This window comes from Bombyx mandarina, chromosome 05, assembly GCF_030267445.1.
Source record: "Bombyx mandarina strain Sakado chromosome 05, ASM3026744v2".
NCBI classification, from domain to species: Eukaryota; Metazoa; Arthropoda; class Insecta; order Lepidoptera; family Bombycidae; genus Bombyx; species Bombyx mandarina.
The window spans coordinates 597,945-616,162 of record NC_143212.1 but is presented as its reverse complement, the minus strand read 5'-3'; the positions used below and the strand labels follow the sequence as shown (position 1 = coordinate 616,162).

The 18,218-nt window shown below is 36.9% G+C and overlaps 1 non-coding gene across 1 annotated transcript; it reads right to left on the bottom strand.

Moving 5' to 3' along the window:
* Window positions 1-16,605: 16,605 nt before the first annotated feature.
* LOC149502882 (signal recognition particle RNA) lies at window positions 16,606-16,902 on the bottom strand. The gene has a single exon (XR_016323195.1).
* Window positions 16,903-18,218: the final 1,316 nt, after the last annotated feature.

Sequence of the window (18,218 nt, the reverse complement as noted above, 5' to 3'; positions counted from 1 at the left end):
AGAACGCAGAGTCTCCTTGCCACCCTCGGACGCGTTACCACCCGTCACCCCGATGGAAGTTAAAGACTTGATCAAAGACCTACGTCCTCGCAAGGCTCCCGGTTCCGACGGTATATCCAACCGCGTTATTAAACTTCTACCCGTCCAACTCATCGTGATGTTGGCATCTATTTTCAATGCCGCTATGGCGAACTGTATCTTTCCCGCGGTGTGGAAAGAAGCGGACGTTATCGGCATACATAAACCCGGTAAACCAAAAAATCATCCGACGAGCTACCGCCCGATTAGCCTCCTCATGTCTTTAGGCAAACTGTATGAGCGTCTGCTCTACAAACGCCTCAGAGACTTCGTCTCATCCAAGGGCATTCTCATCGATGAACAATTCGGATTCCGTACAAATCACTCATGCGTTCAACAGGTGCACCGCCTCACGGAGCACATTCTTGTGGGGCTTAATCGACCAAAACCGTTATACACGGGAGCTCTCTTCTTCGACGTCGCAAAAGCGTTCGACAAAGTCTGGCACAACGGTTTGATTTTCAAACTATTCAACATGGGCGTGCCGGATAGTCTCGTGCTCATCATACGGGACTTCTTGTCGAACCGCTCTTTTCGATATCGAGTCGAGGGAACCCGCTCCTCCCCACGACATCTCACAGCTGGAGTCCCGCAAGGCTCTGTCCTCTCACCCCTCCTATTTAGCTTATTCGTTAACGATATTCCCCGGTCGCCGCCGGCCCATTTAGCTTTATTCGCCGACGACACGACTGTTTACTATTCCAGTAGAAACAAGTCCCTAATCGCGAAGAAGCTTCAGAGCGCAGCCCTAGCCCTAGGACAGTGGTTCCAAAAATGGCGCATAGACATCAACCCAGCGAAAAGTACTGCGGTGCTATTTCAGAGGGGAAGCTCCACACGGATTTCCTCCCGTATTAGGAGGAGGAATCTCACACCCCCGATCTCTCTTTAGTCAATCCATACCCTGGGCCAGGAAGGTCAAGTACCTGGGCGTTACCCTGGATGCATCGATGACATTCCGCCCGCATATAAAATCAGTCCGTGACCGTGCCGCGTTTATTCTCGGTAGACTCTACCCCATGATCTGTAAGCGGAGTAAAATGTCCCTTCGGAACAAGGTGACACTTTACAAAACTTGCATAAGGCCCGTCATGACTTACGCGAGTGTGGTGTTCGCTCACGCGGCCCGCACACACATAGACACCCTTCAATCTCTACAATCCCGCTTTTGCAGGTTAGCCGTCGGAGCTCCGTGGTTCGTGAGGAACGTTGACCTACACGACGACCTGGGCCTCGAATCTATCCAGAAATACATGAAGTCAGCGTCGGAACGGTACTTCGATAAGGCTATGCGTCATGATAATCGCCTTATCGTAGCCGCCGCTGACTACTCCCCGAATCCTGATCATGCAGGAGCCAGTCACCGTCGACGCCCTAGACACGTCCTTACGGATCCCTCAGATCCAATAACGTTTGCACTAGACGCCTTCAGCTCTAGGAGCAGGCTTAGGGACCTCGGTAACCGTACTCGTCGAACTCGACAAAGAGTTCGCCGTGCAACCTAACCCATGAATCAGCTCGCTGAGTTTCTCGCCGGATCTTCTCAGCGGGTCGCGATTCCGATCCGGTAGTAGATTCATTCGCGAAGCAGCTACTCTTGAGTTGTTAGGTCTCCTTCGGAGGCGCTCGGGTAGCTGTTAGCAAATCCCACCCCTCCTGGCTGAGCCTTTGCTCGCCCACCTGTCCTGGTGAAACTGGAAAGGCCTCCGGGCCACCAGTAATCCTTCAATCATAAAAATCACACTATAGCTGAATAAGGCACAGTTTCTCCTGTATTCGATTTTTTCTGTGAACAAAAGGAGTTAATGATCCTTCACAAAAAGCAGAAAAATCCTTAAAGTGATCGGTTTCCATATTAATCATTTTACTTTTATTATTTCTTGAACAGCTCTTAATAAACTACTGCCAGTGCCAGGGAGTAACAATGGGAAACTCTTGGATCTTTTTCTTTTCTCGTTCTATTATTGAGTTGATCACATCCACTTCCATGTGTGTCCTTTTAGTAAATACTTGTGGTTTATTATTTACAAATGCTCTTTTTGAGTCAATATCCAGAAGTACCTAAGCCACCATCAAGTATACATTCTTATTCTGCCCCGCACAATTGTCGCTCCATAAGATTACTTCTTTCAACGCTCTATCGTTAAAAACATTAACTATTCCTGATGCCATTTCATTTCCACCTCAACCCGCCACGGTTTCGTCCCACATAAAACACCAGTTATCTTTTGGAACTGAGTCCATAATCGTAAAGTTAAACGCCCACAGCTTTTTGTAATAGAAACTTTGGCTATAGTCAAATAGAGTGTTGGTAAACATCTTTGGAGATCTACAGTTAGAATTTTTTTGGCACCATGGCTTTCTTTCGCTTCAACTTTCTCAAATCCTTTTAGCGTATAGTGCAGACGCTAAAAGGATTTAACGGATTTAAAGGAATTAACGGAAGGAAAGGATTTAAAGAAATTAACTGATTGATTGAGTAATTGGGTTTCTCTGTTTTCTATCATATTTTCTACATCTTCGATGGATGAGTTACTTGTCTCTGGTATAGTTACCTGCCTATTTCCAACATACTCGCACTTTGTAGCGTATACATTGGTGTCTGGTATATATTCTTCATCTAATGGTGAAAAATCTTCAGCTCATAAACTCATAAACTTCAGCTCATAAACTTAACTATACCTTTGTGTTGAAAGTTTGTAGATGGTACGAAATTTTTTGAAATATCAGTAAGCAAAACAGTGGTTGACAGTTGGAATCCATTATCAGTAGCAACACCGATCGTACACTTTTCTTGAGATGGAGCTAAAAGTACGTTAAGCTCTAGGCAAAGTCTTGCAAATCAACTTTCGGCGGAATTCCATTCCAGGATATGCAGATTTTCTCCGTGAGGTTCTCTGTTCTTTGTTCTATATCTGTTTCATGTTTGTTTGAGATATCAGTAAATAAAGCGAAGGGGGATGATTTTGTATCAAAATTATCTGTATGTAGTTCTTAAGATGGATCCAAATGCACATCAAGGTCTTTGTAAGGCCTTGGCGATAACATTTTGGGTGAATCGTGGCATTCAGGTACATGTTGCTGCTTTCTCCGGGGCTCTAGAAAACAACAATACAAAATTGTATAAGTAGTCATCACTGAAGCATTCGTTCGGATCGACTACTGAAAATAAACAACGTTCAGCCCGGTCAGTCTCAGAAGGTTGACGGCGAGAGGCATTAACAACTACTGAGCACTATCAAGGGTTGGATTAAAATTTGTTCGAAGAAAAGAATAACGGGCAATATGAGAGAAAGCTCGCCACTCAGCCACTCGCCACTTATACGACCAACATGCAATTACCACTTTTTTACATTTCTATTATTTACCCAGTATGTTCATGATAATGGAAGTAATAATAAGAGCACTTACTATATTCAGGAGTTGCATTACACTGTTCTCCGGTATTTGCAAGATTACATAGTAATTTTCCACGTGAAAACATATTATTTTTACACTTTTATACAATTAATTGCGTTATTTTATACGCTCAAAGCAACGACAGTTTCACGTGTATCGCGAGCGCCCCCGCGTTTTTTAAGAGGTATAGAACATTATATCCAATGAACAGCATTAACGTCGCGCTGTGGTTAGAGGCAAAAAATATCAACATCATTTGAGATCCTATACCCTGTTAATATTTGTGCAATTAATGTTATATACCATTGTATATCTGTTTTCATAGGCAACGTAGGATTTAATGCTTTATACCATTATGTAGAACTGGTTCTTGCGATTTTAATGGTATAAAAAACTTAATTTCGACAAAATGTGGAGTTACTATTGTTTACCTCTGAGGTACAGATATGTATATCTAAATAAATAAAAGTGTTAATGTTAATATTATATTACAAAAATGTAGTATGTAAGAAGTTCCTCATATAAGACTTATTTTAGAAATGTTGCCGAGATTAAAACACAGATAATAAAACTAGCAAATGACCAGGTAAGAAACTTAAAGCAGAAACACAAAAAAATTCACTAATTGCATTTGCACTATTTATTTTGGTATTTTAATATCTATCACTTAAAAATAGTAACTAAAACTGGGCTTACTAAATAAACATTGTTTTCAATTCTTAAAAGCGTAGTATTTTATTATGATTTCAACTTCGGGACAAGGCATTTTACTCTATCTTCAAAACCCAAAGATTTACCTATCCGTTAATGTATAATCGAATTTTATTGAACAAAAACTTAAAAAAAAAACTTGTGATTATGTTTTGAATGTGTACCTGTAAAATGTTCTGCTGATACGCAAGGCTAATAAAACTTTTGTGATTGTAAAAGAACGTATGAAAAGATGTAATCAATGTACACACGTCGTTCAATTCGAACCTTTTTAATGGTAAACTTTAATACTTTAAAAATCGAATTATGCACAGTCAAGTATATTTCAATATGCTGTCTGTTATTTTGATAGTAATCTGATTGAATAACTTTTTATTAGAAACTAGCTGACCCGGCAGACTTAGTAGTGCCTCAATCGATAAATAAAAGACCTAAACTTTTGTATAAAATAAACTTAAAACAAACAAAAGGAATCCATCTGACGGGGGACACATCAAAGGGCAAACAAAATTGTTATTTTTATTTAATTCTGAGCATTTTCATATTTATCTACCTTTTAAACCTTCCCTCGACTTCCACAAATAATTCAAGATCAAAATTAGCCAAATCGGTTCAGCCGTTCTCGAGTTTTAGCGAGACTAACGAACAGCAATTCATTTTTATATATATAGATTACACTGCCTCAATAGGTGCAACAAATTATAATAATTATTTTCACTAAATTAAACATTCTTAGAACTAAAGACTTAGATTATTCGATATACATATATATATATTCAAGAATCTGCATCAGTATTTTTAAAATCCTCCATATTTTGAATTACGTTTGATGGGCTGATGAACTCACTGTCCACCTAATGTTAAGTGGTTACCGTAGTCTATGGACAGTAGACTAAGACTGCCCAAAGGCAGTCTAGAAGTGATTTTAAACGATTTGATCACAATTCTCATAGATATTCAAGCAGGCCCGTGCAAGAAAAAGATTACAATATCTGAAAAACTCGGAGTTCCATTTGTATACACTCCGTCATATTGAGTTAGGCTTAGGTTATTCAAGTCTATTCACACATAAAGTATGCAATAATTCTAACTACTACGTTAAAACATTTTTAGGTTTAAAGCACGCGAAAACCAATTCTTGGATAGAATAATTTGGTCTAAAGTCACAATAACAACAATCAATCATAACATAAATTAATGATTTAACACCGTCATTATGGTCATTAATTAAAAAGTAATAACGGCTCCAAGCAACGCCCGTTCATAAACAGAGCGAGGTTGCGACCTAACCTTTTCACTAACGTTATTGTTACATTAATTATTATTAATATGCACCCAATGTTTTATTTACCATCATTCCCGATCCTGCGGACAGAATGGAAAGTCGACGTCGCCCAAAACACGTCATTTCGGATCCTCCCGATCCACTAACGTTGCTTAATGCTTTTAGGTACCACAAGCACCGGTCACCATCCTCGTCGAAACCCGTCGCTTGCGGCAAAGGGCTCGACGAGTGAATTAACCCATATACACAGCCCACTGAGTTTCTCACCGGATCTTCTCAATGGGTCGCGTTTCCGATCCGGTGATAGATTCTGCGAAGCACTGCTGTTGTTAGGGCCAGTGTTAGCAACATACCCGGTTTGAGCCCCATGAGCTCACCTACACGTCCAGGAGAAGCTGATATAGCCTCTCAGTGTAATGACACTCATAGTCACTTTGTTATCAATTATGCTACACAAACTTGCTTCATGCTTTTTATTTCGCTGCCGCTAAAAACCTTCGTTTTGACTTATAATACGATCGTAGTGCAATACGAACAATAATTATTTAAGTACATCGTAAAACATGTTCAGTTGCAACGACATTGCCAAAAGTGAAGGTTTTTTTTTTATAATATTCATACATGCATATCTCAATTGTGATGTTTCCATAAAATAATTAAAAGGAATTATGAACACGATACACCCATTGCCTCAGCCTTCAGTTGCAGTCCAAAGGCTAGTACACACACAACTGGAGGTGAAAGGAGTTGATTGTGCAACCCTTATCAAGTGGACCACTGCACTAGTTTATAGAATGCCGAGCACTGGCCTTACCAATGACAGGTTGATGAAATGTCGCGAATTGACCATTATCTTAACCGCTTCGATGTCGTGTACTCGTTGTCAAGAAACATAGATTTTGTCGGAGCAAAAGTATCTATAATCACCACATTACTTACCTAATACCACTACTACACAGTAGCCAGTAGGTGTACTTTTCTAATTACTTAAAGAATTGGAATGATCAATTTAAGCGTTCGATTTTAGTCGAAACATAATATCACTCGTAATTAAAAGTACTTTTGCAGTTTAATTTCTTCTTCTTCTATTATATTTATTGCCATATGAAGTAAGTAATCCACGTGCCATATGAAGTAACTTTCATCTTTTGGTGTCTCTTTTACTTCGTCCATTTTTTGTTCTATGTTTGCTTGCTTTGCTTTTTATCATTTTAACATTTACATTAAAATTTAGATTCTCAAACACCAAAAGGTTTTATTATTAAGTTAATTGTTAAGATTTTAATATTGTTAAGATTTTATTATTTTTATTTTCATTTTTACGGGTTAATTTAAATAGATAACTTTATTTTTGTATTATTATTTACGATATTTCACATAGTTTTATGGTCACGGACGATTATGATACTAATTTTCGACATTTGAATATGATATACTAGCGACCCGCCCTCGCTTCGCTTCGGAAACATTAAAACACAAATGAAACCAAAAAAAATAAATAAATAAAAAATTATAAAAGTAGCCTATGTTCATCAGGGACAATGTCGGCTTCTAATGGAAAAAGAATTTTTCAAATCGGTCCAGTAGTTTCGGAGCCTATTCGAAACAAACAAACAAACAAATCTTTCCTCTTTATAATATTAGTATAGACTAGCGACCCGCCCTCGCTTCGCTTCGGAAACATTAAAACACACATGAAACCAAAAAAAAAAATCAAAAAAAAATTAAAAAAAGTAGCCTATGTTCATCAGGGACAATGTCGGCTTCTAATGGAAAAAGAATTTTTCAAATCGGTCCAGTAGTTTCGGAGCCTATTCGAAACAAACAAACAAACAAATCTTTCCTCTTTATAATATTAGTATAGATAAATGCCACAAAGTCATGAAAACCTATCAAGAGAATTGAAATGTAGTTTCCATTTTAATTCCCACAGTAACTAAAAATATGGAATTTGGAAATCAGTGCTCAGTCGACGTTCCGTATCGATTCTACAGTTGCATTAAACCAAAAATCGTTGAGCATAACGAAAGCTGCAAGCAACCATTTTTAATTTTGCAATTTGCAAACTAATTAAGTAAGCTATCGCGATCTTATTTACTAATTACTCGACAAAAAAATCTCTCAAATAATTAAACGTTTAAGAAAGAAGCTGAAATTTTGAATCTGAAATTCTAGTAGTCTTGAAGGTTTCATAAAATATAATTTGAATTTTCATTAAATATACTTAATTGTCCGTGATCAAGAGAACTGTTTTTTTTTTCGGAAAATTGAAAAGCTTATAACGAAAACAAAACAAAAGCGAGATTGAACCGTAAAAGCAGGTTTGATTATGTCTACGACTGACGAAGTCCGAAGAAGATACCCGATTTTCGTACTAAAAGCAATTCATAGTTACTTTCGCAACTTTTTGTACATATCAGATATTGGTATGACTATGACGGTACGCCTCTTTGATTGATTTAATTTGTTAAGTTTCTTAAGTGATAGAAATTGCTAGGCTTCTTGCTTTGCGGATGTCCATAAACGGCTACCACTGACTATAAATTGGTCGACATTGATCTGGCTTCGAAGGAAATAAAAAAGCGGAATGCACGACGGATATTTCACATGCGCAAATCTTTATTTTTTTAAATTGGTGAAACATACGGAAAATAACATTGAACCATTCGCACAATTAAAGATTCCCACGTAAAATTTTAACACAATACTCATATAGTAAGCAATGTAGGAACTACATCGTTTCAACTTAATTAATAGCTTCCTACTTCTTGATACCGATGTTATTTCAAGCGTGGTGACATTACTTATTCGTAATTTCATGTCATTAATAAAATTATGGCACACATACTTGAGTGACACTATAATTTGTGCGTTAGTAACTTTCAGCTACTAAGTGAACTTATTATATACTAGCCGTACGCGCCCGCTTCGCTGGGCATTTAAAATTAAGGTTATTATTTATTGTCATTATTATTAGGGAGTCCAACACTCATATAAATATTAGTCTATCCATTAAGTACATGTACTTTCTACATGGATACCAAGTTTCAAACCAATCGAATGCATGATTCAGTAGTTATAACGGAACATCCGTAAAAACCACTGTAGATTTATATACTTATTAGTATAGATATTATATGAGTATTCTAAAGCATACTGTGATTGTCTATTGTTTTCTAAACTATATAACTATTTGGAAACAAAACGGATCTAACCAGTTTTTTTTTTGCGTAAAATATTAAATTATTTACATATTTATTACTTTGCAAGCTATTAACCTTCAAGTTTCCGAACGAAAATTGCAATATAAGGCAATAGGCATAGGCACAGGCAAATAATAATATAAGGATTACCTTATATATTGATATATCATAGTAAATTAAGAGCATTCGTGTGGAGGACTGCTATCCTTTCGAAGATTAAAACTCATACATAACACCAATATAATGATCAAAAACATCCAATAAAGTAAAAACACAAAGAAAACCACCAATCTTTAATAATCACATCTCGAAGGAAAATAAATTAACGTCACGTAGCGACAGTATGGTTGGTTAATGAAAACAGTTTTGTTGCAATATCACATAAAAGGGTAGTCAATAAAGTTTACCAAAATGTTCGGGAAATAAGTTTGGCTAATAATATTAAAAATAAATGCTACGGAAGTTGTAACTTTAATAACGTCTCTGCCGTTTACGATTGCATTTTAATTTAGGTAGGTACTATTTCATTGTTATTACGATGAAATAATGTATGCACAAAACTCGATAAGGTCTTTCAACTCAACACTTGTTTGGGTTCTGACGCCATTATACAACGTTTTCTGTCTATATGATAAATAAATTACTTTATGAACAATCTTTTGAATGACACCAAAATAAAAAATAAATAAAAAAAATAAAAAGGATAAAATTCCGAAATAATGTTTTGGTTCAGTTGCTACTCACATTATTGTATTATTGTATTAGTGCTACTCACACTATGTATGTATGTAGATCTACCTTATATGCAATTCATTGCTTGAAGTAACTATATTCCAGGTTAACTGTGCTCTGCAGTATCGAGAAACTAAAACGCCTAAAGCAGACTTAATCTTCACGAGTATTTAATGGTTATATTGATGCAACACAACACAATCTTCAACGTCAGAACAATGCGAAGTCAAAAACCCTTGCTAATCTAAATCGGTTTAATGTACAGAGTGATTGATTACGTTCATTAGCCGCGATCGTCCCACGTCGGCAACACTTTCACGTGATACCTATTGCCATTCGTCAACGTGCGGATCTCCTTTTGTTTCTGTTCCATTCATGTTGAGGATGTACTGTGTGACTCCATTGCCATACGATTTTTGCAACGAACATAAGAAAATGGATCGTATTCGTTCATTGGATCACAAACTTTTCGTTACAGATTTATTTCTTTTTTATTGCTTAGGTGGGTGAACGAGCTCACAGCCCACCTGGTGTTAAGTGGTTACTGGAGCCCATAGACATCCACAACGTAGATGCGCCACCCATCTTGAGATATAAGTTCTAAGGTCTCAATTATAGTTACAACGGCTGCCCCATCCTTCAAACCGAAACGCATTACTGCTTCATGGCAGAAATAGGCAGGGTCGTGGACTCACAAGAGGTCCTACCACCAGTAAACGACAAACAGACAAGCGCGCAAATGGCACACCTAATGGTAAGTAGTCGCTCATGGACATTTACAATAATAGGAGGACCGCCAGGCCACTGTCTAAAAATCTCAAATCCATATTGATAGCTTTAATATTTTCATATTAACTCTTAACATGATATTTTCAATTTCTTTCAGCAGGCGTATCGTATATGTTAAATCGTAGGTATCTATCGTATTTATCATAGAATCATAGATAAAATTTCATAGAATGTTAGCTAACTAGAGCCGTGCATTATGAATAATCACGTACATGGGTATATATTTATACCTATATATATCCATTTATATATTGTACATATGTATTAAAGCAACCTGTTTCCTTCATAAGGATTAATTAAGCAATTTATTTATTTATTTACTGCTTAGATGAATGGACGAGCTCACAGCCCACCTGGTGTTAAGTGGTTACTGGAGTCCATAGACATCAACAGCGTAAATGCGCACCCATCTTGAGATATAAGTTTTAAGGTCTCAGTATAGTTACAACGACTGCCCCACCCTTCAAACCAACTATTGGACTTCAGAACTGTCTAATTAAAAAACGAACGACAGGTATTAAATTACTATTAGTATTAAAAGCAATAGTAGATATTTTAGGTGGCCTCGATAGACGTCACGGAACCGTAAATTTTATTACATCCAAAATTAAATTCAAACAACTATTACCGCTTAATCTCCGATACTGGATGGTCACCGACGTCTAAGGTTTTAATAAACAGCAAATAGCTTCACGAAAGTGCAAAGGAAACACGCCTATATTCGGAACATCTGCTTTTAATTCAACTCGAACAATGAACAAATCATACATCGATACAGTTATCTAATGGACAATTAATTGGCTTTATTTTAATCGCATGTTGCGTTACGTACAACCTTTCTCTGTAGCGTAAGATTTTGTAATCGCCATTATATCGCTTTACTGACTTTGTTAATATCTAAAAACGTATCAGACTAGAATGCTTTACAAAAGAATTGATTTCATATATCTGAAATTGAAATCGACTTTGCAAAGAGATGCGGTTGCAAAAACACATGTTTTTTTATGCTTTGGAATATTTTGTTTCGGACTAGAAATTTCTTTTTTGTGTAATAAAATTAGGTTATCTATTCTAAGACAGTGTAGAAACGCAAAAAATTGTCTATGATAAAGTATATTCTTAATGTCAATACTATAGTAACCGGCAAACAGCTATCGTTCTTTTTAGCAACGTCGTAATCTTTGCGTAACAGTAATTCTAGCAATAAAAAATGTACAAATTTCGGCAACAAACATAAGGACTAAATTGCACAAGTGACCTGTGAAACTCAGTGAAGGTAATGTCGTGCTGAGGCAAAGGTTACCAGATTACCAGTCGCCAGCTACGTGGAATGTCCGTTATTCGTGATAGATATAGATAAAAGTTCTGTCCAATAGTTTGTGACTCTAATACATAAACTACATAAGACAAGACAAAACTGTTTTTCGGTTTGTCGAACGAATTTACTTCTTTTTTTTAAGTAGCTATTTACGAGCTTAGTTTCCATTTTTTTTTATTCATATTGAGAATTTGGCACATTTTAGTTGGCATAAAATCAATAAAAAAAAGAGAAATTTTAACAAATTATTAAAATAATCGTGAGTTAATGATTTTGGTCAAATTTCAATTACTAGGCTAACTAACTACTAGTTGGATGAGCGCTTTTTTAAACACAGTTTTAACGAATAGCTTAATGCTTATATGCCAACAGCACCTTTTTTAAACCAAGGCATCTTCCTTGAAGGCACAGGGATTTAAAAAAGAAGCATATCAAAAATATACGAATTTTACGACCATACAGCTGAAAGCCTCTTTGGGCTATAACTAGTCAGGTCATAAGTATTGTCACACAGTAAAAACTTTTCTTTTAGAATCCTGGCCACAAAAAAGTTTATTGAATTCGAATTTCGAATTGTTCATGAAAATAAAAATGTATACTTTTAGAATTTTACTCATTTTTAAATATGGAGTGGACACTTCAAGAAGACCGTGTTGCATCGTTGCGGTTACGCGCCAATTCAAATTGTAACATACTGAAAAATTTGAATATAACCAAAAGATTCGTTTATCGTAACATCAAACGATACAATGAAGACTCTAGTGTAGATGACAGGTCAACAAGTGGTCGCCCTCGGTCTGTTAGGACTCCAGCAGTGATAAAAGCTGTGAAGGCGCGAATTCAAAGAAATCCCAAACGTAAGCAAAAACTGTTGGCCCTTCAGATGGGGTTAAGCAGAACCACGGTGAAAAGGGTGTTAAATGAAGACTTAGGGCTTCGGGCATATCGAAGAAAAACAGGACATCGTTTGAATGCTCGTCTAATGGACCTGAGACTGAAGTGATGCCGCGCTTTGTTGAAGCGGTACGCGGCAAAAAAATATCGGGAAATTCTTTTTTCGGATGAAAAAATTTTTACCGTAGAAGAGAGCTACAACAAACAAAATGATAAGGTGTACGCTATAGTAGTGAAGAAGCGAGCAACCGTATTCTGCGTGTCCAACGAGGTCATTTTCCATCCTCGCTCATGGTATGGTTGGGAGTTTCTTATTGGAGCTTAACAGAGGTACATTTTTGTGAGAAAGGTGTAAAAACGAATGCAGTTGTGTATCAAAATACAGTCCTGACGAACCTTGTGGAACCTGTTTCTCATACCATGTTCAATAACAGGCACTGGGTATTCCAACAAGATTCGGCGCCAGCTCATAGAGCGAAGAGCACACAAGACTGGCTGGCGGCGCGTGAAATCGACTTCATCCGGCACGAAGACTGGCCCTTCTCCAGTCCAGATTTGAATCCGTTAGATTACAAGATATGACAACACTTGGAGGAAAAGGCGTGCTCAAAGCCTCATCCCAATTTGGAGTCACTCAAGACATCCTTGATTAAGGCAGCCGCCGGTATTGACATGGACCTCGTTCGTGCTGCGATAGACGACTGGCCGCGCAGATTGAAGGCCTGTATTCAAAATTACGGAGGTCATTTTGAATAAACTTTAGTGTCATAAGAATCTATGTTTTGTTGAGTTCATTTTGGTATATGAATGGTTACATAATGAATAAACTTGTTTCAATTATTTTACATTAAACATGTGACAGAATTTATGACCTGACTAGGTATATTCAATAGTATATGCATTGCAACGTTCCATAGAAAAAGAGACTTTTATGTTTCTTCTTTTGGTGTTTCATTAAGTTCATCCGCTTTTTTTGTTCTGCGTTTTGCATTTTGTTGATACGAAGATTTACGCTAAATTTTCGATTTTCAAATACTAAAAAAATAAAATATCACATTTTATTCGTTTTCCTCTATTCCCAAAATAATATCAAATCTTCGTCCGCCTGTAACATTACATTATCTAACGCAGAGTCAAACGAGTTAAATTATCTCTCATTAAAATCTGTTTAATTTACGAGAACGATTAACTGTGTTAATATTATTCTCTAAACGTGCCTAGGTTTTAAAAACTATTAACACATAAAAAATTCGGCTACAAGCATAATTAACCAGTGACGTAATATGCATACATATTATATTCAAAAAGCCTCGAGCACTATAGTAATCTAGTTAAAGACCTACAAACAAAACCATCCCGACGTAACTGACACGTACTAACTATACATATCTATTTCGCAAATACAAAGTACTTTCGACTGTTACCTCATTTCATGAACAATAAATGAAAACATAAATTCGACGCCTACGTCTATCGTGAACTCCTCGTCTAGATTCAGGTGGGAACATTGAATGCAAAGTACTACACTGAATGTAAACTACTTACAAAAAATTATCGCGTAATTTTGACATAGGCATAAAGATAAATAATATGTACCTTTTTTTTATTGCCCTTGTAGAGCATACGGCCTAGCTGATAGTGAGTGGTTACCTATTTATTTATTTTAAGCAGGGGGAAATTTCTGCAATTCCTCTTATGGCACTGTGGTTGGAGGTTTAAGTGTCTCTCTTGTAAATTTAGGTCGAAGGGTAAGTTAGGCTCAACAATCTTGAGGTACAAGTGAAATAGGGACTAGATGGAAATATAATACGCAAAAAAAAAATGTTGCATTCAATCAAGGATAATAGTATTGAAGGATAATTCATTTTATTTTATTTTGAAACCGTAATGTATGTATTCGTCTAATTGGGCACGCTCTATAGAATGAATCTTTAAATAGATATCAACATTTAAGGTAGGTATCATGAAATTCGTCTTATTGCTAATTGTGGCGTTTATTATTTCCGCGTTTCTTACAAATAATACTCTGTATAGGATAGCCTGGTTTATTAATAATACATGAATCAATCAGCTTATACAAAATCAGACAGAGCACTACATCAAATTCTCAGATGCATTAGAAACGGCTTTGTGGTATTCAACTCTATACACATAACAGCTTCACGGGAAAATCTGTCTAATATTTAATTTTAACACCTATGATAAGAATTAAGCACACGGGCCGTAAGACTATCCTCTGAAATACTCCCGCTTATCTATACTAATATATAAATCTACAGTGGTTTTTACGCCGTTATAACTACTGAACCATGCATCCGATTGACTTGAAACTTGGTATCCATATAGAAAATACATGTACTTAATGGATAAGCTAATATTTATACGAGTGTTGGACTCCCTACACCAGTTGCGGGGGCGTTAATAATGAGTCTTTGTGAGGGTGAGAAATAATAATGTTAATTTTTAATGCCCAGCGAAGCGGACGGGTACAGCTAGTATAATATAATGATGAATTGACGTTTTATAGATTTGTGACAATGCATACATTTTTAGATAAGAAGGATTACTGGTGACCCTAACGCTTTACCAGTTTCATTAGCACAGGTAGGCACGGGCTTAGCCGGAAGCGGTAGTATTTGCTGATAGCTGCCCGAACACCCGAACGCCCGAAAGTTCGAGGGTAGTTCCATCTAATACCGGATCGGAAACACGACCTACTGATCCGGCAGGAAACTTATCGGGCTGATGTCATGGGTTAAGTTTCACGCCGAACTCTTTGACGAGATCGTAGGATACGGTTACTAGGGTCCCTATGCCTGCTCCTAATTCTAAAACTATAGACGTCTAATTATTGTGTTAATGGATCTGGTGGATCCGTAAGGACATTAGGATCCGTAAAGACATCGTATAGGTTACTGTCTATACTAAGTACATAGTATTAGATGTTACTCAATAAAATTATCGGTACATTAAGAACGTCAAGCCAAGCGAAGTAAGTAAAACTAAATTCCGTAACTTTGGACCGTCGAATACAGTCTCGTGACCAATCCGGCCCTTAACTACTATCAAAACATATAAAACTATATATATTGCTTATATTCTATATGTATTTTAATTAATCTACAATTTATAAAACAAGTAAACGAATACTTACAGCCTTTACTAACAGTGTTTTTAAGTGTTCATCATCTTTATCTTCACGGATTAAGGTTCATTATTCATTTAGCTCGTGAATATGGAAATTGTTGAACTACATCTGGGCGTATGAGAAGACCTTGAGATTTGAAAGTACCGACAACAAGCGGAACATACATTCATAATTGTAACAACTATTATTATTACATTCTTGGAAAAATCTAGAACAAATCTAATTATTAATTGATATTATTTTAAGTGTAATTCATGGCATTTTATTCTATGAGTAACGTCGTGAGTTCCTTTCCTAAATTAAAGACCTTTAACAGTTTCTAATATTGTTAAACATTGCTTTTAGTTTAGATAGCTAAGCTACGTATTTTACATATCATCATAAAACGAAAACAGTCGATAGAAAATCGCGCAATGTGTAGCCAGCCTTTGGACAGAGACACTCTGGTTTCGACCCGACACTGAAGCCGGATATCGCGATACAGCGTCCAAGCTAACCAACCTCCAGACCATCAAGGCTATCAAGATCGTAAAGTCATACATCGACACATAGAGCTGTTATTAAATTGAAAATCATTTTGTTATAAATAGACAAATAGAAAACTGTCAAGTAAAATTTTCTCTCCTATTAGGCATGGGGGTAGCTGTGCCGCTGGCATTAGGTCCATAAGTGACGATGACTAGTTGTCATACTCGTGGGCTCACAACAGTAATAGAAATCCGATCCCAATTCCGATCCGGTAGTAGTTCCATTCGCGAAGCAGTTGCTCTTAAGCTGTTAGGTCTCCTTCGGAGGCGCTCGAGCAGCTGTAGCAAATCCCACCCCTACTGGCTGAGCCTTTCCTCGCCCACCTGTCTTGGTGAAACTGGAAAGGCCTCCGGGCCACCAGTAATCCTACAAGCCTAAAAAAAAAGTATTAAAATCAAATTGTCAATGTTTTCTTTGTTTGATTAGTAGCTTTAGTGTTATGAATATTTATAAAAAAAAAATTGTGCCGCTTTTTAAATACTAAAATATACAAAATGTATTGAAACAAAAAAAAACAGCAAAAGGAACGGGTCTGATTGTATTGGTTAGGCTGTCATTGAGCGTCCACTCCCGGCCGCTATCCCACTACTGCCCGATGCGGGGACTTTTGGCTGCTGGGTTTCCCCCCTGGCCCGGTTCGCCCCTCCTTAGTTAACCTGCACCCCCCAAACTCCTTCGGGGGGTCCATATTAACACCAGGCTTAGTGCGGACGTCCAGTCAACATGGACCACTCAGCGCCAGTAAGTCCTGACCTCAAACCATCCTCCGTACCCGACCTCCGGGTAGCCGGATTACAGGAGGCGCCAAACTCCCAGTCGATTGTACTGTTGAAACAACCGTACTGTTTTAACGTAAAGTATATATTTCAAATCTGCTTTAATTTTTTTAATATGTATGGAGTAATTTTTCTTCTTTTTTCTTCCAAAACATTATGTTTTATAGTTGAAAATATTTAAGCTATAAGTATTAAATTAGAAAAAAATATCCGGACTCACATAAAATAGTTTGTAAAATAACGCCATCTATGGCAATACATGATTAGTTCAACTGTTGAGCTTTTATACAATGACTTTTTACTGTTAATTGAACCAAAATAGCATTGACGATTTCCACCTATACAATCCTGTTTCTTTATTGGTTTAGAGAAAGACCGTTACCTAACAATACTAGGACAGATCATCGACATCTTGAAGGATATAATGCGCGTAGAAACCGCACGTATAAAGTCTACTAAATAAGACGATTGTGCCAGGCGTATTCTAAAAAAGGTAAGGTTAAAAAATATTTTATCCACAACAATTCTACGTTAAAAGCGAATGGTAAGTCAGAGTTGAGGCTTGTTTGAGACCCATTTATTTATTACTAATAAAACTCTCGCTATCTCTGCTCAGTGTGCTTAGTGCGAGCTTTTTAACGTTCTCGATAGCGTAAAAGTTAGCTCGTATGGAGTTGGAACGTTTGCCTGCATTTGCCGCTAGGGGCTCTGCTAAGCACACTGAAAATCGCTAAATGTAATATTTCCGATCCTGTGGTAGATTGTGCAAAGCACTGCTCTTGCTAGGGCCAGTGTTAGCAACACTCGTGATTTGGGCCCCGTGAGCTCACCTACACGTCAAGGAGAAGCTGAAATAGCCTCTCAAGGCTAAGCCAGCATAGGCAGGAAAAAAAAAGAAAAAAAAAAGCGCGTCACCTACACACATGCTAGTACATACGATAATAGAAGCTTTATCATAACAGAGACCTACACAGAAATACCAACAACATTGTATTAAGGTAATAGTTCTTAAAGACATTTTAGCAAATATAATTATGTTTAATTACCTACTTTACCTACGTTCATAAGATTAGCTTCAAAAACATAAATTGAGTCAATTATCACTTTTCTTTTTAAATTGTACTAACAACTAATTAGTAGATATTGATTAAAACATAATAATGATTTATCTATGATTCTAAATAACATGACAAATGACACACTAGCGCAATGTTCCATAAAGAATTCAATAATTTAATAAAACAAATAATTTGTGTCGTATCACATTCCTCAGAATGCTTCCTCTTCTCTAATGCTAATAATATAAGAATCTACCTAGATGCAGATTGATATAAATAGTGTAATCACCAATAATGTA